A 20,164-nucleotide genomic window follows, 5' to 3' on the forward strand; every position below is an offset into this window, starting at 1 on the left:
ACCCCAATGTGGAGGGGCTGTGCCCCCTTACATACACCTAACTATATATACTAACTCCAGGATTGCACTACAGAGAGGAAAAGGGCATATACCTTTTAGTTACCTTACAGTACTCTACACAGTGCATATATATTAACTGCAGCTCAGTGAAATGAGATTCAGTGAAATGTTTTCATTAATTTAAGCTTTCAGTGGTTTATTCAGGGTGAATTGAAATTCAGTGAAATGAGCTTTCAGTGAAACAAAGTATTGGTTAAGGTGTTTGCCTGACAAACACCAGGTGCAGAGTTTGAGTCTAACAAGGGATAATTAGCTAGGCTTAAAATGGCTCGCAAGGGCAGCTAGCCTAGTACTAATGTATATGTGTATCTATATATATATATATATATATATATATATATATATATATATATATATATATATATATATACACACACACACACACACACACACACACACACACACACACACACACAGTTCCCTATTAAATCAGTGAATGCTTAAAATAGCAAATGCTGTTTAATCGAACCTCTTTGTTTGAAACAGCGAAATCCCGAACGCATGGAACAGCGTTTTTTTCCTCAGGGAAAAAATTAACTGGGCCATTTTTGGGACTTTGCCATTTCCTCCTCTATGGTGCGATCTCAGAGTTGGTATATTTAAGTAAGGGGGTGTGGTGGGTGAAGTCCCCCACTTTATTTTGGGTTTGGGTTATTTTCCCTGGGAAAAACATCGCTGTTCCGTGTGTTCAGCATTTTGCCGTTTCGACATTTTAGGGTCGATTATACAGCATTTGCTATTTCAAGCATTTGCTGTTATAATATAGACCCTATATACATACACATGCACACATACACACACTCATATCTGTCTTTTTCTCTAATGTGATAGATATCTGTATAGTCCTGATCTGCTGACTCCAGTGCTATATCCCTATAATAGCATGATAGATATATACCCTTTCTCAAAGGAAAGTCACATGATAAAAATAGTGCTGGAATAAGGAACATTTTTAGAGATAATTATAGAGACTCGTACATCAGTAAGACTGTGATGGATGACAGATTTAGTTTCTGGATGGGGAAAGACTGAACAAATGAATAGGAAAAGAGGAGTTAATGAAGGCTGTAAGTCATCTTAGAAGTGGAAAGTGGGAGGACTAGATGCTTTCCAGATATCTTTACGTACAAGAGTAGAATTGCAAGCAAGTAGTATATTGATAAAATTATTTAATTAGAGCTTGGTGAAAGGAAGGATAACAGGAAAGATCAAGGAAGAAGCTTACACTAAAGCCCTGTACAATCACTTGCATAAGTGTATAAATCCGGCTGTACCAGATAGAATCAAAATCAGAGCTCCAAGTAAAATCAAGCTGCCATGCTGAACTTTCAGCTACAAGAAACTCTCCAATAACTGCAGAAAGTTGCTGTCTAAGAAAACAAAGACAAGGGCCCAACAATGGAAAAGCATCTTCCTCAGCCTTAACAGGCAAATAAGATAACTTGTCAAATCCTCCAAGAGTTCCTTTGAGAGAAACCTAGCAAGTACTCCCAAGGGTAACCATAAGGCCTTTTACAGCTACATATTGTAACCTAAAGGGTAGGACACAAGCATGTGCAGAACTAGTGGCCAACGGTATCACATGCACTGCCCCACGGAGATAGCGAACCTGCAATTGGATAGGTTTGGTGAAAATTTCACTCCTTTATCCCCACCCAACTTACAGCAAACTGTCCCCCAAACTCCCCCTCCCACCTTACATATCTGAAGAGCCAGTCCTCAAAGCTCTTTCTAAGGCAAAGAACATGGCCTCTATCAGACCAGATGACATCCCAGGCTGTCTTCTAAACAGGCTAAAACATGAACTAGCATCACCACTAAGTACCCTTTTCAGTCATAGCCTAACTACTGTGTTTGTTTTTGAAGAATGGAGAACAGCTATATTTATTCCCCTCCACAAAGGTTGCCTAACAACAGACCCAGGAAATTACAGACCCATAATCCTGACCAGACTCATCTGTAAGGCCAAGGAACGTATCATTATGGACCTCATAAATAATGACATAGGTGACCTCCAAACCCTGGATCCTACCCAATTTGGCCTCATGAAGGGCAGATCCAGCCTGTTAAATTTGGTGGATTTCTTTGAAGGTGTGACAAAGGCCATTGATGAGGGCAAATCTGTACACATGGCATACCTCGACTTGGCAAAAGCTTTCAACACAATTCCCACATCAGACATTACCAATAAACTTAGCAAACTGAATGTAAACCCATTCATTATAAGATGGTTTGTCAACTGTCTCACAAACCAGACACACACTATCAAAGTGGGTGACTCCACATCAACCCACAGACCTGTTACCAGCAGAGTGCCACAGAGGTCAGTGCTGAGCCCCCTGCTGTTTTTTATATACTTCTCAGAAGTTCAGGACAAAACTAAAGGGATGTGGCTGGCCAATTCTGCAGATGACTGCAAACTAGGTGCAATCATTAAATCCCCAAATTATGTCAGTATACTCCAGGATACTCTCACACAGACCAATGACTGGTGCATTAGTCACAGTCTTAAACTGAATGCAAAGAAATGCATCATAATTACCTTCAGCACAAACAATGCCCCCTCACACTATCAAATCAATAACAGTACCCTAAGTGCCCATAAAGTGGTAAGGGACCTAGGATCACAGCTTGACCATGACCTTAACTTCGACCACCATGTGCCTTCCATTGTAAGAAAAGCTTTCCATGTATCTCACTTGATTAGTATAGGCATCGCCTGAAGAGCAAAAAAAGTTATAACCCCCCCCCCTATACTCATCACTTATCCAGCCCATAATTGAGTATAACACCCCATTTGGTATGTACCGTACTAAGCACCTACAGCAATTAGAGAGAGACCTCAGAGGTTTCGAACAAAGAAGATCAAGGGCCTCCAGCATGTATCTTACATGGACCAACAAAAATCCCTTTCATTATACTCCGTATTGTATAGACTTCTTAGGGGAGACTTATGCCTGGCCTACAGAGCAACCCAAGACGCAAACATAATGAACTTACTACATATCCATAAATCAAATGGGTCTAGGGCTACCCATTCCAGGGACTTAAATATTGCTTGTGACTTAAATAGGACATGCTGGAGGGACAGATTTATCTCCCAGTGACTACCACGTCTTTGGAACAGGCTACCAATTCATGTAAAACAGAGCACATCTATGACACTGTTCAAGAGAAACCTGGATGACTGAATGGGGCACTATAAATTCTTACTGGGGCTAATGCCTATAACCCTCCTGGACATGGGCAGTCATGATTAAATGCAATTTTGGGTATTGACTAGTACCTCTACGGTATTACATTGGGTTGAAATGGCTAGGCTTAAAATGACCTCTGGGTCGAAATCTTAGTAATCTCCTATGATCCTATGAAATTATTTATAATTAGGGGAATTGTCAAACAAAAATAGAAATGGGGCATGGTATTTGACAGGGATATCCCCATCATCATGATCATTCCTAATTGTAACTGAATGCTTGGTACAATGAAATAAAGTATATGGGACACATGAAGTCAAGGGTAATAAAAAATAATCCAGTCTTGTTTACAGATGAGTGTCTGCTAACATTAGAGGATGTAGTAAAACAACTGTGCAAATTTTCAGAGCATTCAGATGTGAAGCAAGTTTAAAACATCACTCAGAAAAGGATTGAGCAGTAGAACAGTAAATGTGAAAGAAACTCAGTGAGGAGAGATGTATTTGGGCTTGAAGGTTTTTCAACAAGTAGAACATGTAAGAAGGAGAAGCTGAGATAAGGGTAGGCATAACGTTGGATGAGTGTGTGTAAAAGGGTTATACACTGATGGGAAGGATTAGTTTGGCAAGGTACATGATTTTGCCAAATGTAATTTATATGGAGAGACATTCAAATAAACCAGCAAGAGAAATGGATAGGGAAGGTTCAGCAGGTACATGGCAGGCTTAAATGAAAAGGGTAAAGATGGCAAACAGCAAATGATAGATTGCAACTGGCTAGAACATCAGGAGGATGGGGAACACATATTTCAAAAGGTATGCAGCAGTGATAAATCTAGCTCAGAGATTTAGGGGCTAAGAATTGAAAGGAATACAATGGATTTCATGAGAAGAGTGATATAAAGAGAAAACAATTCAATAAAAGCTGCAAGAAAGACCCAAAGTAAAAAAAATGGCTAAAGCATGGAATCCCTACAGCTAGTGTGATTTCGCTTTAATAGCTTGAATGTATCCATAAAGACTTAAAAATTAAAAGTCACGGGCATTCAGAAGATATGTAGCTGAAACACTGATATGCCCCATTGGTCTCCACTAAGGGAGGTTTAAGGTTCAAGGTATTAAAAAGTGAAGAGTCTTACTTGGCAGGGGCTTTCTTGCAGTTTTTACTGAATGGTTTGTCCCTGTGACCTTTTTATCCTTTGTCTTGGATGTTAGTTGGGATATTTTGCAGACAGCATAATGTTTATGGACATCAGACTTGATTTTAAATTCTGTATTTTTAAAGCATAGCCAAACAATCCACTTATGCTTTACTGATGAGATCATCAAAAGGCCAAAACATTGCATGCCTACAGCAATTGGAGTTTGCTTTTATTGTCCTGAATGTACCCATAAAGACTTGGCTGGGTCTTTCTTGCAGTTTTTACTGAATGGTTTGTCTGTGTGACCTCTTCAACTTTTTATTTAGATGTACTAGAATAATGGGGTAAGGTACTTGACGGATGTAGTTTATGTGTGAACCAACACATTTACGTTATAATTAATTTCATTAATATGAAAGGCTATAATGAATTTAATATCACAATTTGCATTAACTAAAAGTGTTATTTACTTAGAAAGTAGAAAAAATGATTTTATTGGCACTCATTTGGGCATAGAGCATAGGAGCATCAGTTAGACTCCGTTAGAAACATGGCCACATAAAATTTATTCCACTGATAAAATGTTTTTATTAGACAGTTACGTAACAGTGTCATGATATTCATAACATCATAGATTCATAGACTGCTACTAGGCTAATGACCCAAGGGGCCTTCCTAAGCCTAGCCAAGTTTTCCTGAAAGAATAATGATATTCTGCATCCACATAGGACATAGAGGGCCAGGCATTTGTAATTTACCTCTGTCCTTAAGGGATATGGGTGCCAGGTCTGGTGTAAATTTCCTGTTCCTCGTCCACTTGTCTACGTTGTACTTAAACTGGGTAATAGGTGAACTTGGCTTCACATGGATGGGAAGCCTGATCCATAGGAAGGGCAGTTTCTGTGACATATATCTGTCTTTCCAGCATGTTCTCTTTATGTCACAGATAGAATTCAGATGCTACAAATGATAGTGCAACTTATTATACAATATTTATATCTCTATCTATCTATATCCATATATTATGCAATCTCTCTCTCTCTCTGTGTGTGTGTGTGTGTGTGTGTGTGTGTGTGTGTGTGTGTGTGTGTGTGTGTGTGTGTGTGTATGGGGGAACTGAATTTAATTAAATTCACATATGGTTGACAGCTGTTTAATCTAGAACATTTGGTCAATTGCGCAGATGGCGGACAGGTGTCCAAGAGTGCACAATTCTTGGGCTTGGGAAACATGCCCTTTTCTCAATATTGTGTGATCTCAGAGTTAGTATACATATATATATATATATACATATATATATATATATATATATATATATATATATATATATATATATATATATATACAATTAGCGCTGTTGCAGATATTGACATTTGTGTCTGTCAATAAAATTCAGTAGACCCATATATGTATCTATATCTATAGCTATATCTATATCTATCTATCTATATATATATATATATATATATATATATATATATATATGTACATATATATATAGGATCATAGGAGGTTAATAAGCTATTGGCCTTGAGGCCCTTATAAGCCTAGCCAAGAGTTTAGCCCATGTTTAGACAAGTCAGGACCCGATGCACCTGTCCAAGAGGGACACAGGTTGAATCCCAGGGGTATATTTTCTGTTTCCCATCCAATTATCCAGGTTGTGCTTAAAAAAGGGTAAAGAGATACTCTGCTTGACATGGAGAGGGAGTCTATTCCATAGATGGGAGAGTCTCTGGGACACAAATCTGTCATGCCAAGAAGTCATTTTGATGTCACAGACCAGACTGAGGCTGCGTGTGCGAGTTACTTGAGTAGAGTTTGACTTGCAGATATGCAGCAGTCCCATCAAGGTAGGGTCTATGATCAGTCTGTATGCCACACAGAGGGCACCTCTGAGGAGTCTGTATGAAACTGAGTAGAGGGATAGGGTTTTTAGGCTATCTGTGTATGGTAGATGTTTGAGGCCCTGGATTCTCCTGGTGAGGAACCCCTGTGTCTATCTATCAATATATATATATATATATGTTTGTGTATATATATATATATATATATATATATATATATATATATATATATATATATATATATATATATATGAGTGGGGACTATGCCATTTCCCAGAGCATTGTGTGATCTCACAGTCAGTATATATAATTAGCAGGGAGTATGTGGGTGGACACTCTCCAATAGGCAGAACCATCAGACTACTCTACACAAGCAAAAACAGTAGTAGGAGACACCAACACGATCAAAAAATCTTCACAGTAAATAAAGTCCGGCCATGAAGCACAATAAAAGTCCAAATAACACTTTAATAAAAATGAGCGCTTTCGCGTAGTGCAAAGCTACACTTCATCAGATACTCTACACAAGATGAGAAATGGAAGACTGACCCCCATGGGACCAGAGCAACACATTCTTTTAATTGAGGTCTACTCAAAACAAAGCCTGGGCACACTCACTGACTGAATATTGTTAACCTTGCCTGCTGTCCCACAGATACCATCAGATTCTGAGTGGCACTGATTTTCATTTTCTCTCTCTCTCTCTCTTTATATATATATATATATATATATATATATATATATATATATATGTATATATATATATATATATATATATATACAGATGTAGTACTTTACACCGAACAGACAAAATATCATGAAGTAAAAAGGGCTCCCCCCTGCAAAAACACTTACTTGTGGTTTTGCCTGCTCTGAGGTTCATCCTCAGAGTATGTCTCATAGCTATCGACATTCTGTTTTTTTCAGCATTTTTATTTTAACATTATGGATGCTGATTTTCTTCCATTCAGTTTAAAGTACTATATATATATATATATATATATATATATATATATATATATATATATATATATATATGTATGTATGTATATATATAGTTATCCCAAATCAAAATGTTGGAAACTGCACCGTCAAATCCTCAGAAGAGAGAATCTGCAAACCAACGAATGTCGACAATCGGACACCTGTCACTTCCGGATGTCTTCTACGATCGTTATGCAAAGGGGCAAACCCCCACTGAAATCCCCATGTGGGGGGAGCTGTGCCCTCCCAACCCTTGCTAATTGTATATACTAACTCTGAGGTTGCACTACAGTGAGTGAAGGGGTACATGTCCCTATCCTCACTGTAGTGCAATCTCCACTCAGAATGCTGACTTCACAAAAGGGCAAATGCACACTGGCATTTGCTTTTTTGTGACTTTGGTGTTTTTTGGTCCGCCCGTTCACAACAGCCTTTTGCACATCTGCTGTCACAGATGTGGACCTCGATATTGTGATGGTAAACCATATGTTCCATAGACAAAGTAGTCTCTGGGGTACATATCTATCTCTCCAGTAGGACCTATTTATATCAAAGGCAAGGTTTAAGTCTTTAGAATGGATACTTCTGGTGCTATTTGTTTTGTGGATATGCAAGAGGTCCATTGGCGGGGGGGTCTGACAATGCCCTGTATGCCAGGCATAGATCTCCCCTCAAAAGCCTGTAGGAGACGGAATACAAGGACAGGGCCTTGAGGCAGTATGCACAGGACATTTTACTTATGTCCTGTATTCTTTTAGTGAGGAATCACTGTGGATGTTCCTCTTGTTAGATATGTCTGGTTAGGTACATACCAAAGGGGGCATTGCACTCAATGATAGGTCTGATGAATGCCAAATACAGTGGAACAATGACTTCATTGGACTTAGATGCCATACCTTTGTTTATAAGTTGCGCAATATAGAATTATGTCCTCGCCACTGTAGAGACATGGTGGTCAAAGGCTAGATTACTATCTATGTGTGGCCCTAAATCCCTTACTACTGGGTTAACTCTAAGGGGTGTGTTGTCAATATGATAGTTAACAGGGATGGATGCCTTCCCTAAGGATACTACTATGCATTTATTGGCATTATTTTCCGTTCATGGCTCTGACACCAGTTATTTGTCTGTGTCAGCCCCTCCTGGAGAACATTTGTGTCAGTGTGAGATTCAATGACAGCTCTTAATTTGCAATCATCTGCAAATTTAGTCAGCTAGAGACCACTGGCATTGGCCTTGACTTCTGAGAAGTAAATACCACAAAGGAGCGGGCTAAGGACTGATCCCTGAGGGACTCCACTTCTGACTGTTGTCTTTGTAAAGGTGGACTCCCCAGTTCTAACTTGCTGGGTCCTGTCTGTGAGCCATTTGGCTATCCACTGGGTGACATATGGGTTTAATGCCCGTGTAAGGCATTTGACATAATACCCCACTCTGGCATTGTTGACAAACTCAAGAAGTTAGATGTCAACCAAACATAGTTTTGACAAATTCAGTGCTCCTATCTCCCTCTCTCTGTGTGTGTGTGTGTATATACATATATATATATATATATATATATATATATATATATATATATATATATATATGTCTATATCTGTCTATATATACATAGACAGATAGGTATTGAGGGCTGGAACATTAGCGTGTTCATTGATTATTCAGAGGGGAAAATGGTTTAAACCATTTTCAGATAAATATGTTGAAAGAGCAGCAAAAAAAAAAAAAAGGATAAACTCAGGATACGTGAAATTGTTCATTTGAGAAGACATGATACTATTTACAAAAAAAGAAAAAAAGTTTTTTGATTTTTTTTATAGCTAGGGTGCATGACTGGACACGTTCATTGCAACTACACAACACGATACATTCTGACCTAGTAACCAACAATTACAAATATTTTATGATTAGTTAAGTTGGGAAATGTGTTAATTAAGTTATTAACAGGCTTTTAATGAAAGGCGGAAGAATTTCTTTACTATATTTTTGAGTAGAATTTGATTATAAAGACTTGATAGAAAAATGTATTTGAATATTACACTGAGTTATGGAGTGTTTTGTTTAAGCCATGCTGAATATACTGGGCATATAAACTTCTAAAAAAATCATGAAATAAATCCTGCCAGCTTGACTGCTGTATATCGATTTATGGTCCTGACTGGTGTACTGGCAAATGGAACAGTGTGTACCTAGGGATATGCTGATGAAAATTCGATATAGCTTTCATGACTACAAATGAAGTGGCTGAAAGAAAATTTACATTACTGGCAAATAAACAGTTTTAAAGCTTAGGCATTAGATAAGTGTTGATTAACAACTGCAGTTGGCTACTTGCATTCTATGGATCCCTAATGAAATGCTGGCATTTGAAATGTCAAGTACTGTCAAGCTGGAAAAAAGACCAAACACAAACTAGGTTTGCTGTTGTCCTTTAAACTTCTTTTTGTGAAGGGAGGACAAGCTGGTTGACAAGAGATGTGCACAGTTTCCTTTGACTAGCAAGAAGTCCAGTTTAACTATCACATTAGCAACCATCCCTGAAAATTGATACAGTAGTTAGGGACCTGGGATCCTATTTAGACAACAAACTGTTCACTGATCACCGCATATCTGCTATTGTAAGAAAGTGCCATTTCAATGCACAGCTTATTACTAATGGTATGGTATCCTGGTTCAGGGATGTGATCATTCCACTGTATTTTGCACTCAACAGGTTGATCATTGAGTATTTTGCCCCATTTTGAATATACCTGTCCCAACATGTGATACAACACAAATATACACAATGCTGTCTTGTTAAGATAATCAAGGGCCTAAATCATAAAAACTATACAGACTTTCTCAAAGCCTTATCCCTCTTCTTGGAGTCATATAGACTATTAAACAGTGATCTCTGTCTTGTATACAGACCATAGCCTGTCAGATCTACCACATATTTACAAATGCAATGGGACATAAACACCAACTCAGGATGTATTAATATCTTTTCCAACATAAATTGAACATGTAGGAGGGATGACATGTATCACAGAGACTGCCACGTCTGTGTGATAGTCTTCTTCACCACATATAGCAAAGTACTTTTCTTACACTATTCATATGTAAAGTGGTTGAATGGATAGGTAACTGCAAATTCACCCTTGCTTAGCACCCTTATCCCTCATGGGATAAAGGCAACATGTAAATGTTCTGCTTGTCTCTGCGTTTTTCATACTTAAATATAAGGGCTAAATATATCATGGGGATGCATGGCGAGGCTTGTAAAGATCCTCGTGGATCAATAGCCTAGTAAGTACATATCAGCCTATGAACATCATTTGTTCTAGCATCATTCAATTGCTGAGAAAGATATTTTCACATTCTACCACTGAAGAAAGTCTGTTAGCTAAACAACTTGCTGATTTCATTTAAGTCAATGTATGTCACACTTTTAAGATGTCAGTATCTTATAAACCATCACATAATTTACAAAGAATTTCTTGGGAAGTTCAAGAGTCTCTTTCTTCCCATATGTCTAAGGGATGAAATAATCTTCAGAGTCATATAGACTAAAGACGCATTGTACTCCAAGTTGCATTTTTTATCAAATATGATGCAGAATAGTCAGAAAATTGCAGTCAGAAAACATACTGACTTAAACTATTTTAAATTTAGATCACTTTGGTTTATGTAGTACTCTGAATAATTTGCACAAATACATTTTGCATTTTTGCAATAAAAAAATTGTGTAATTTTAAAAACTAAAGACATTTTTCATTGCATTTCATATATGAAACATTACTCATATTTAAATTAGGCTATTACAATACTGGAGGCTGGAAAAGTCATCATTCAGCTTGAATGCTTTAGGGCAGGAGGTATTGAGAGGAAGATTAAGTGACCGCTGACCAGTTCTCTCATCCTGAGCAAATGAAGAAAGGGAGAAAGTGCATTTCAATGCTATCCTTTGTAATGGACATAAACTGTAGCTCACAAACCATCAGAGGCTAACTTGCCTACTTCTAAACACTGCCAAATGCTATTGTGATGTGTGTATATTGCACATAGACTCACTTACACACACACACACACACACACACACACACACACACACACACACACACACACACACACACACACACACACACACACACACACACACACACACACACACACACACACACACAGCATTTCATGCAAATTTTCATATATGCAAGCTGGATAAGCAGATATACCATGCAGTTTCTATGACTAGATAATGATTTAGGTCCTGTAAGTAGGGAATGGTCAGTAAAGGCTATAAACAGTATGGAGTATTAGTAATGAAGTATTGGAGTTTAAATGGTAATGAACTGCAAAAGGGAAGTCAAGAAAACAATTATTAAGTAGATAATGTTGAAGTTAGACTTTTGAATCAAGTCAGGTATCATTAAAAATCATATCCTTAATCTGAAACAGTGCAGGGACAAAATGTAAAGAAGAATTACTGGAGAGATAAAATAGAAATCTAAAAAAGGAGTTCCTCTTCCCAGAATGACACCATCTAATAAACGTGGAGCTTTGGATGCCATTTCAAATGTGAAACAGAGTTACTCATGTTATTTGCCTGTAAATTGTATAATGATGTGTGAGAAACGATCACTGTACCATGGGAGAGCATTTAAGGGGTGACATTCAAGTACCTTTCACATAATTGCAACACCTGATTTGCAAAGATGTCTGAGAAGTCTGTAACTTTCAAAAAGGTGCGTTTACATGAAACAATTGTATTAGTATACAAGTACTTATAAGTTGGAAATACCTTCTAAAATTGAGACACTTGTAAATGTCCATGCATAGTGCTATACTACAGGTATGGTGCATGCTGGTATTGTCTCTTGTGTAATTTTAATATTGGAAAACCACAATAACAAGTTTAAAACAAACTGTGTCATGACAAGCAGTGGTCAGCGTAAGTTTAGTTTGTATGTTCTTCAACATGTGGTTAAAACAGGAGTTGTGGATTTTGACAACCATGTGAGTTATAAAGAAGCTAGGGCACTGAAAGTTAAATTCACATAGTAGAAAGGATATTGTTTTTTTTTACCCCCCCCCCAAGACTAAACCAATCCTTAAGAGAAGATGAATAAGAACTTTTAGTTGTTAATGGGGTTAACCATTATTGTCTTTTATTGGTTTGAGATTTATGTTATTTATTATTTTTAATATCATATGGCAGGGAGATTGTGTGTTTTGAAAAAATTGGTTTTGGAAGCATAACTTGTATTTTATTTAATGCTTTTTGTCTGATCGCAGTCTGTATTGGCAAACAAAGGGAATAGCTATGGCAGCCAAAACTGGCTTCAAATTATGTGAATGCAGACAGAAATGTGTGGGAAAGTATTTTTCCTTAAGAAAACAACATGTTTTTTAAATATGGGTGAAGTTCTTATCAGAGATACATAATTAATATTGATACCACATGGAATAGGACTGATCTATTAAAATCAGTTTTTCAGTTTGAAAAATGCCAGAGAGCGTTTAACATTTATTAATGGCATGAATTATTTTTATAAAAAAAGCAGTGTCATTCTTTGCTAAAGGACGTTTTTCACCATGAATATCTATATCTATATCTATATCTATATCTATATCTATATCTATATCTATATCTATATCTATATCTATATCTATATCTATATCTATATCTATATCTATATCTATGTCTATATATGAGAGAGTGAGGGAGAGAGATACATACATATCTATATCTATATCTATAACTATATGTATCTATATATACACACATACATATCTATATATATATATATAGATATATATATATATATATATATATATATATATATATATATAAACACACACACACACACACACACACACACACACACACACACACACACACACACACACACACACACACACACACACGGAATTACCTAAAACGATGAAAAACACACAAATTATTGACACAATCTAATAAACCCCTCTCATGTGCACCCAATCACACTAGGCTGTTTAGTGTTAGAACAAACAAATATGCCCCATCCTTCTTTCTCCTGATTTTATAGCATCAGAGCCCCTGTGTCTGCTTGTACCATATCCTGTGAAGGTGGCATATTATGTAAATAATCCATGCCAGAGTCCAGCCTACTGCCTTTTCAAATGACTGTGCCCTGTAACGTTGTGCTTTGTGGATTGATATGATATTCAAACTCATTTATGATTTTTTTGCTTGAGTACACTTGTATATTTCAGATACAAAAACTAAATGTAAAATTGTTAGCTTAGATATGCTTCTGTATTTCAGATACAGAATCTGATTATGTATAGTCACATTCATTCCATAATGTTTGCATAGTCATACATTCTGCATTTATTTGCACCAATATCTATAGTGCTTTAAGTATTTTTTTTTTGTATAATGTAATATTGCGATTTTTATTTGCAACATGATATTTGTATTGGAGCTTTCTTTCTAGGCTTCCTCTGAAAATAGCCCAAATCCCAGTTTGTTAACCTATTAAATGACACATACATAAATAAATAAAACATATACAGCCATTAGTGTGTTCTAATGTTAATTATTGTTATTACCTCTCTACAAAGCAAATACATCATAACATAGTTCCATAAACATAAAACTGTTACATTTAAATATATGAACACTGACCTATCTATGGACAGCATGTGTGCAAATACTTGTATATTAGACATACAGGAATTTTACAAGTGCAATAAGTGATAACTGTACCACTATGTGCTTAATTTGATTTGCACACTGTCAGATTAGATTCAGATTTAGATTAGAAATCATTAGAGCTCCACAGTCATCATGCATGACCACCATAGGTAGGCTATACAACTGCAACAAATCCCCAAAAAGCCTCACACCAAGTAATATTCTGTCCTACAGCATTACCAAAATGTCTAGCAAGGATTCAAAATGACCCATGAAGATAAACACATAAGGATTGGATAAGGGATAGGATCTATTCACTGACCTGCAATTAATGTCCTAACAGTAACTGCAGTTTGTAAGATACACTCTCTTTGCACCCAAGGCAACATTAACACAAAGATATTAGTTAGTTGTTGTTGTATCTTTCAGCTTTTCCCGGTTAGGGGTCGTCACAGCGGAACTCCGGTCCGCTAATGATTGGGAGTAGATTTTTACGTACCGAGTTGCCACCTCTGATGCACAACCTTCAACGAAGGTAAGCCCATTCATGCATGTCTCCACACAGAAGATGCTTTAGCTGAGAATTGAACAGGACAACATCTTACTGTGAGGTGACAATGCTACCGCAGCACCATCACTGCAGTTCCCACCACCGCAGTTCCCAAATCTAGGCATAACTGTAGGTGCTGATCGAGGACCCAGCTGGCTATTTATACAGTCTGCTTCTATAATTAATTGTTGCACCTCGATACATTTCCAAAACTCATGCAGAAAATTTGGAACATTGTCCTTGCATGCCAGGTACTTGCCTTTAACACAAACCCCTTCTCTTGATCCGTTTTGGGTGTCCAGTAGCCTTGATACATAAATAAGAACTTCTTCTGCTGTAATAATAAGTATGATTGGATTTGGAGCCAGGCATTATAGTCATTATCTTATTAGGGACTATTCAGAGTTTGCTTAATTCTATCCAGCATTTTGCCATGGCAGGTTGGCATCTTTATTACAACATCAAAGGTTTAGTTAATCGAATAACTAAAGCTCAATCTTGTAATATCGACAGGTAAAATTGTCGAATGGCTGATTCAACCAAGGGAAACACTTCCCTTGGCCAAATAAAAAAAAACCTTTACATCTGAAATCAAGCAGGGGGCTTTGCCCACCACACACCCCGATGTGGGGGACTGTGCCCCCCACACCCCCTACCTAATACCAACTCTGAGATCACTCCAAATTGGAGAGATGGGCATACTCCACAGAATGGCCAAGGTAAGTGGTTCCCTGGGTTAAATTGGCAATTTGACAATTTGCGGTTTCAATATTACAAGTTCGAGCTTTACTTATTCGATGAAGTAAAGCTTCAATCTTGTAATATAGAATTGCAGGTTTGTAAGTTTTGTCAGCCTTTGTGTAACCTAGAAAGAATCATGAAGACAGTGCAACTGAATTATTTGTTTCCTGCATGCAAATTATATGTTTATTGCATAATTACATTTTTGAGATGTTTTATTTTATTAAATGTATTAATGTTTAGCTTCCATATGAAAGAGAGTAAAATATATTAACTGAGGATGTTACATTCTTGTTAAGCAGCAATTGCTTTGGAAGGTAGACTTTACGAATAACACATTTCATTAAAAAGAGGTATTTAAGAAAACTACATCACAGAAAATATATTATAATGATGAATCATTATGTAACTATATGAGTTACAATTGATTGAACAGCAAGGTGGTATAAGATGAAAAAGAAGACGTGTAAGAAAGTTATTTTGTTCTGCTTTCATAGAAATGGTAGAAGAAAATCAGATGAACAGAGTGGAGTAAAATGAAAAAAATGCTGCTGAAAGTAAAAGGGAGGTCAAACCACAGATAAAAAAAGATAAACAAATAAATAAATTGGAAAGAGATGCTAGTGAAATCCTAGTTTGCTAAGAATATTAAAATGACTAAGTGAGGAAATTACAGCAGAGTTAACAGATCTATAAGACAAATGACTAGGAATCTGTTTGTACTGAGTCCCTGGTATTTGTTGAGGTCCCAAACAATGGTTCGACCTTCAAAGACCTCAATCACTGATTAGGCAAAAGAAAATGATGTCAGTATCACAACTGGTAGAAAAGATAGAACAAGGAAGCAACACAGTCTGTGGTTTCACTTTGGCCCACCTTATTGATGGTATGTTGATTTCCAGCTTGGGTATGTACGCTATGTTTTAGTCCATCAAGTTTTCCACATTAAAATAATTTACTGGTGTACTTCTAATAATAGAAAGACCACTTACCTGAAGATGACTTTACCAAGATGATAACACCAAACTGTTAATTAACTAAATTATCACATTATCAATTTTTTTTAACAGGGTGAGTATTTACTTACCTTAGTAGTAGACCCAAATTTACACCTAGGTTTCTAATGCAGGTAACATAATAACCACTGACCTAGCTAGCTATGCAGTGTTTTTGTCAGTTTTGAACAATGACCCTACGTGTAAGTGATAAAAAGTTCATGGCTGTCTTGCAACAGCACTAAGACAGAGTTACATCTCTTATACTGGATTACATGAAGGTCAGTGGAGATAACAATATGAAGCTTTCACCTTTTTCCTGATAATGGATGCCTTGTGAACGTAGCTGTAACACTATACATCACTACATTCAATCTTCTCCTTAAATATGCTGTTTTGGCAATGGTTTTGCACTTATATTGTCATTATGTGGTGCATGTAGTAGATTGTGTAGGGTGCTAGGTGTTTTTTGTTGTTAAAACAAATCAGAAATTAAAAGGTAGAATAATACAGCATTTATGCAATATAAGGCATGAAGAAGAAAATGAATTATATAAGCATACAGTTATTACTGGCATTCATCTTAGTTTTAAGATTAGGGTGATGGTATAGTTAATTTAACTGGATATAATGAATATATATATGGATTATATTCCTAACCAGTACTAGTCTATCATGTATTAATGATGGTATAAGTGTAACACTGTTGCAAAAACAGCTTCCTATCTGGAGAAGATTGAATGCAATGACATAGTAATTGCTGGCTATGTATAAGATGGTCATATGTTTTATGCATTAAAAAACTGAGAAGGTGCAAGGAACTGTACAAAAGTTGTTTTAATAATTGCTAAAATAAAGTCATGAACATGGTCCCAGTTATTTCATTTTGTTTTTGAATATATTGTGTGGATGATTAATACCTAGATTTGTCAACAAACTATTGGGTGTTGTGCTAGTTACATGGATTCAGTACATTAGAGCTTTCTTAAGGAAATTGCTTCATGATATCATCCATGAGTGTGACCTATAAAAAGACACCAATGTACAGGTTTAACATTTATTTATTATTTCTACTCCTTCTTATGGATCTGAAACTTGGGTCATTTACCAACCTCGCCTTAAACTCCTGCTAGAGTACTACCAGCAGTGCAACTTAGAACTCCCTCATGCTGAGTTTGAAGACTGTGACACTAACATCAGTTCTAGTGAGACATCTGTCAGCATGACTGAGGCAATGTCTTTCACATGACACTTTTGTTGGAATAGATACTGTATTAATGTTTACCTGTCAAAACAGGTATTTGCTGGGTAGATGAAAAAGTAAAAAGATACAGGAATGTATACATCTGGAAAGCAGGTATGGACTCCCTAAACTGTATCCATTAACCAGCTGTACTAGTACCATAACACATGCATCCAGCAGCTTTTTGTTAGAGAAAACCCTTGGCGTAAAGTTAAAAAATAAACTGTGGGAAGATGAAAAAAAAAGTAGCAGGCTGGTGTTACACATGGAAGCTTCTTCTTTTTTTCTGGAAAGATTGGTGAAGTCATGAATGCATTATCAAGTAACTTTAGGACTTATGGAGAATATCATGCTTGCAGGAGCGGCCTTAGGTCAACTGGTGCCCTAGGCAAAAGGGCTCCATGGCACCCCCCACCACAGCACCCGGTGCCCCCATCCTGGTCTACCTACACCAAATAAATACTGGAAAAGTGCCCCTGTTAGAGCGACACCCTAGGCGACCACCTAGTTGGCCTATGCCTAAGGCTGGCTATCCATGCTTGAGGTGAGGGCATCTATCATAGGGGATAACAACAAATAGCTTAAGAACAGCATTGTAACTAAAAGTTATGAACAAAAACAGTAAGGTTATCTCAAAGGAGAAGTAGTTAAACAGAAATTGAATATTATTGCTGTGGCTGACGTGCATGCAGGGAACATAAAAACATAACTCAAGGAACATGTTAGTCAGAACAGGTAAGTTACACCACCTGCAAGAGACAGATAGCAGTCTAGGGACAAGAATGTTAAGGCAGGAACAAATCAACTAAATTAAGAATTATGGATGAGACAGAACATAGAAAATAATCCTTAATTTAGTCTAGGATGTCAGATTATGCTAGCAGTGTACCATTGTGAGCAATGGTAGGTATAAGCATTCTTTTTAATCATCATTATTATCAGCAGAGAATTAAAGGAGATCAAATATTATCTTCCTGTTAAATTATATAATACTCTGGAGTAAAGAACAGAGAGCATTTCTGCATTCATTTATGATATTTTAAATGAATGAATGAGTTTAACTTGCTAATAGAGATGTTGCTGCATTGTTTGGTCTCTATATAATTTACCAAAAAAGAAAGGTGTTTGAATATTATCACCAATTTTTTTCTGTCAACATCCCCTTGAAGTGCTGAATAATGAGTTGTCACTTCTGCCTTCAATTATAATGAAATCTCTTAGTTATAAGATGTCCTATAACTCAACTGCTTATCAGATATTTTTTCTCAGAAGGTCTAACAAAATGACAAATTTGAAGTAAATAAATAAATAAAAAATAAGAGTGTGTCTAACAGAATAGAAAAACATGCATTAATTAATTAATTTCAACTTTCATGTTGACCATGTGCTTTCAATGAGCCACTGGTAATTCTAATGAAGATATTTGGGGTGGAATGTCATTACTGCAAATTGTAATGCAATGTTATATGTATCATCGATACTGGGTTATATCTCATGATCAGTGATATCATGGGGCTTGTTTTATTTGGGGAATGTCGCTTTAATGCTAATGAATTAGCGCTAGTGATTTGCATGCCACGGAGTACACTTTTCTTCTATAGAAGTAACGCTGAAAGTGCTAATTGTTATGTGGTGCTAATCGTGTCTACAGTGCTGCATGAATGGGTTGCCTTCCCCTGTTTAACTGATCTGCCTTTCAAGCACAAACACAGTGCTTTTGTTTCAGCATATCTCAATTATAACACTGAATTTCCTGTATTCAGAACCCTGATTAAGCAAATTAAATGTTGTAAAATTACATGAAGATATAATGGGGGAAGGTTCTTTTCTTTGTTCATTTGAAAGATTTTCCCACCTTTAATATTCCTCCTGACTCAGTTCTAGCAATTGTGATCAAACCCGTTGGCAGTAAGGAATGTAACAATTAATTAATTGCTGGTAGGTGTTAAGTGATTTGAATATCACCCTCAATGAGTTTAGACCACATCAGCAGAATTCCTGTTTCATTTTCCATCTCGATACTACCTCATGCTAGGAGTGAAGAAATACTTTCTATAACTGAGTGAATATATATCTGCAGAAATGAAAAAAATATATCTCTCAAGAACTTATTTGCTTAAAGTACAGACAGATAATTCTCCGAAGAAATAATTCCTAACAACAACCACCAGAAATCTGTTTTCTGGAAGGAAATGTAGCAGAAATTAAGTTTGGTTCCATAAGTTACTGCAGCTTAGAAGAAATAAATAGTTGTAGGATAAAAAGAGCTAGGAGTATAAAAGATTATTTAATGGTATTGGAACATTTTTGGATAGCTCCACTGCAGGTAATATTACTGGATTTTTGTTAAAGTAGATTTGGAGAGGGTATTTGGGCTTATAAATTCAGAGGGGCTGAGTGAGCTGTTGTGGCATTTTGGATTTGGCAGGTGGGTTAGGAACTGGTAACAGAATGCATACTGTAGATCAGCTAACCATCTACGGCTAATGAATGGTTAGGGGATGTGGCCAGCTATGAGCAGGAAAAAGCCATGGCATCCAAGTAGCCCCTCATTGTTTGAAATGTATACATGTTTTGTGGTTGATAAAGCTAATGTTGCAGAGAGTAAGTGACAGGCCACAGCACCACAAGTGGTTTTGCTAACATTATATCATAAGTAAATGACAAGAGTATTACTAGTAATTCAGTTATTGACCTAAGCAGTCCTAAAGAAGAGTAAGAAGTGGCATTTAATAGTTTTAATTCAGC

Source organism: Protopterus annectens, chromosome 4.part1 (genome assembly GCF_019279795.1).
Source record: "Protopterus annectens isolate FY-2018-M chromosome 4.part1, PAN1.0, whole genome shotgun sequence".
Classification (NCBI taxonomy): Eukaryota; Metazoa; Chordata; order Ceratodontiformes; family Protopteridae; genus Protopterus; species Protopterus annectens.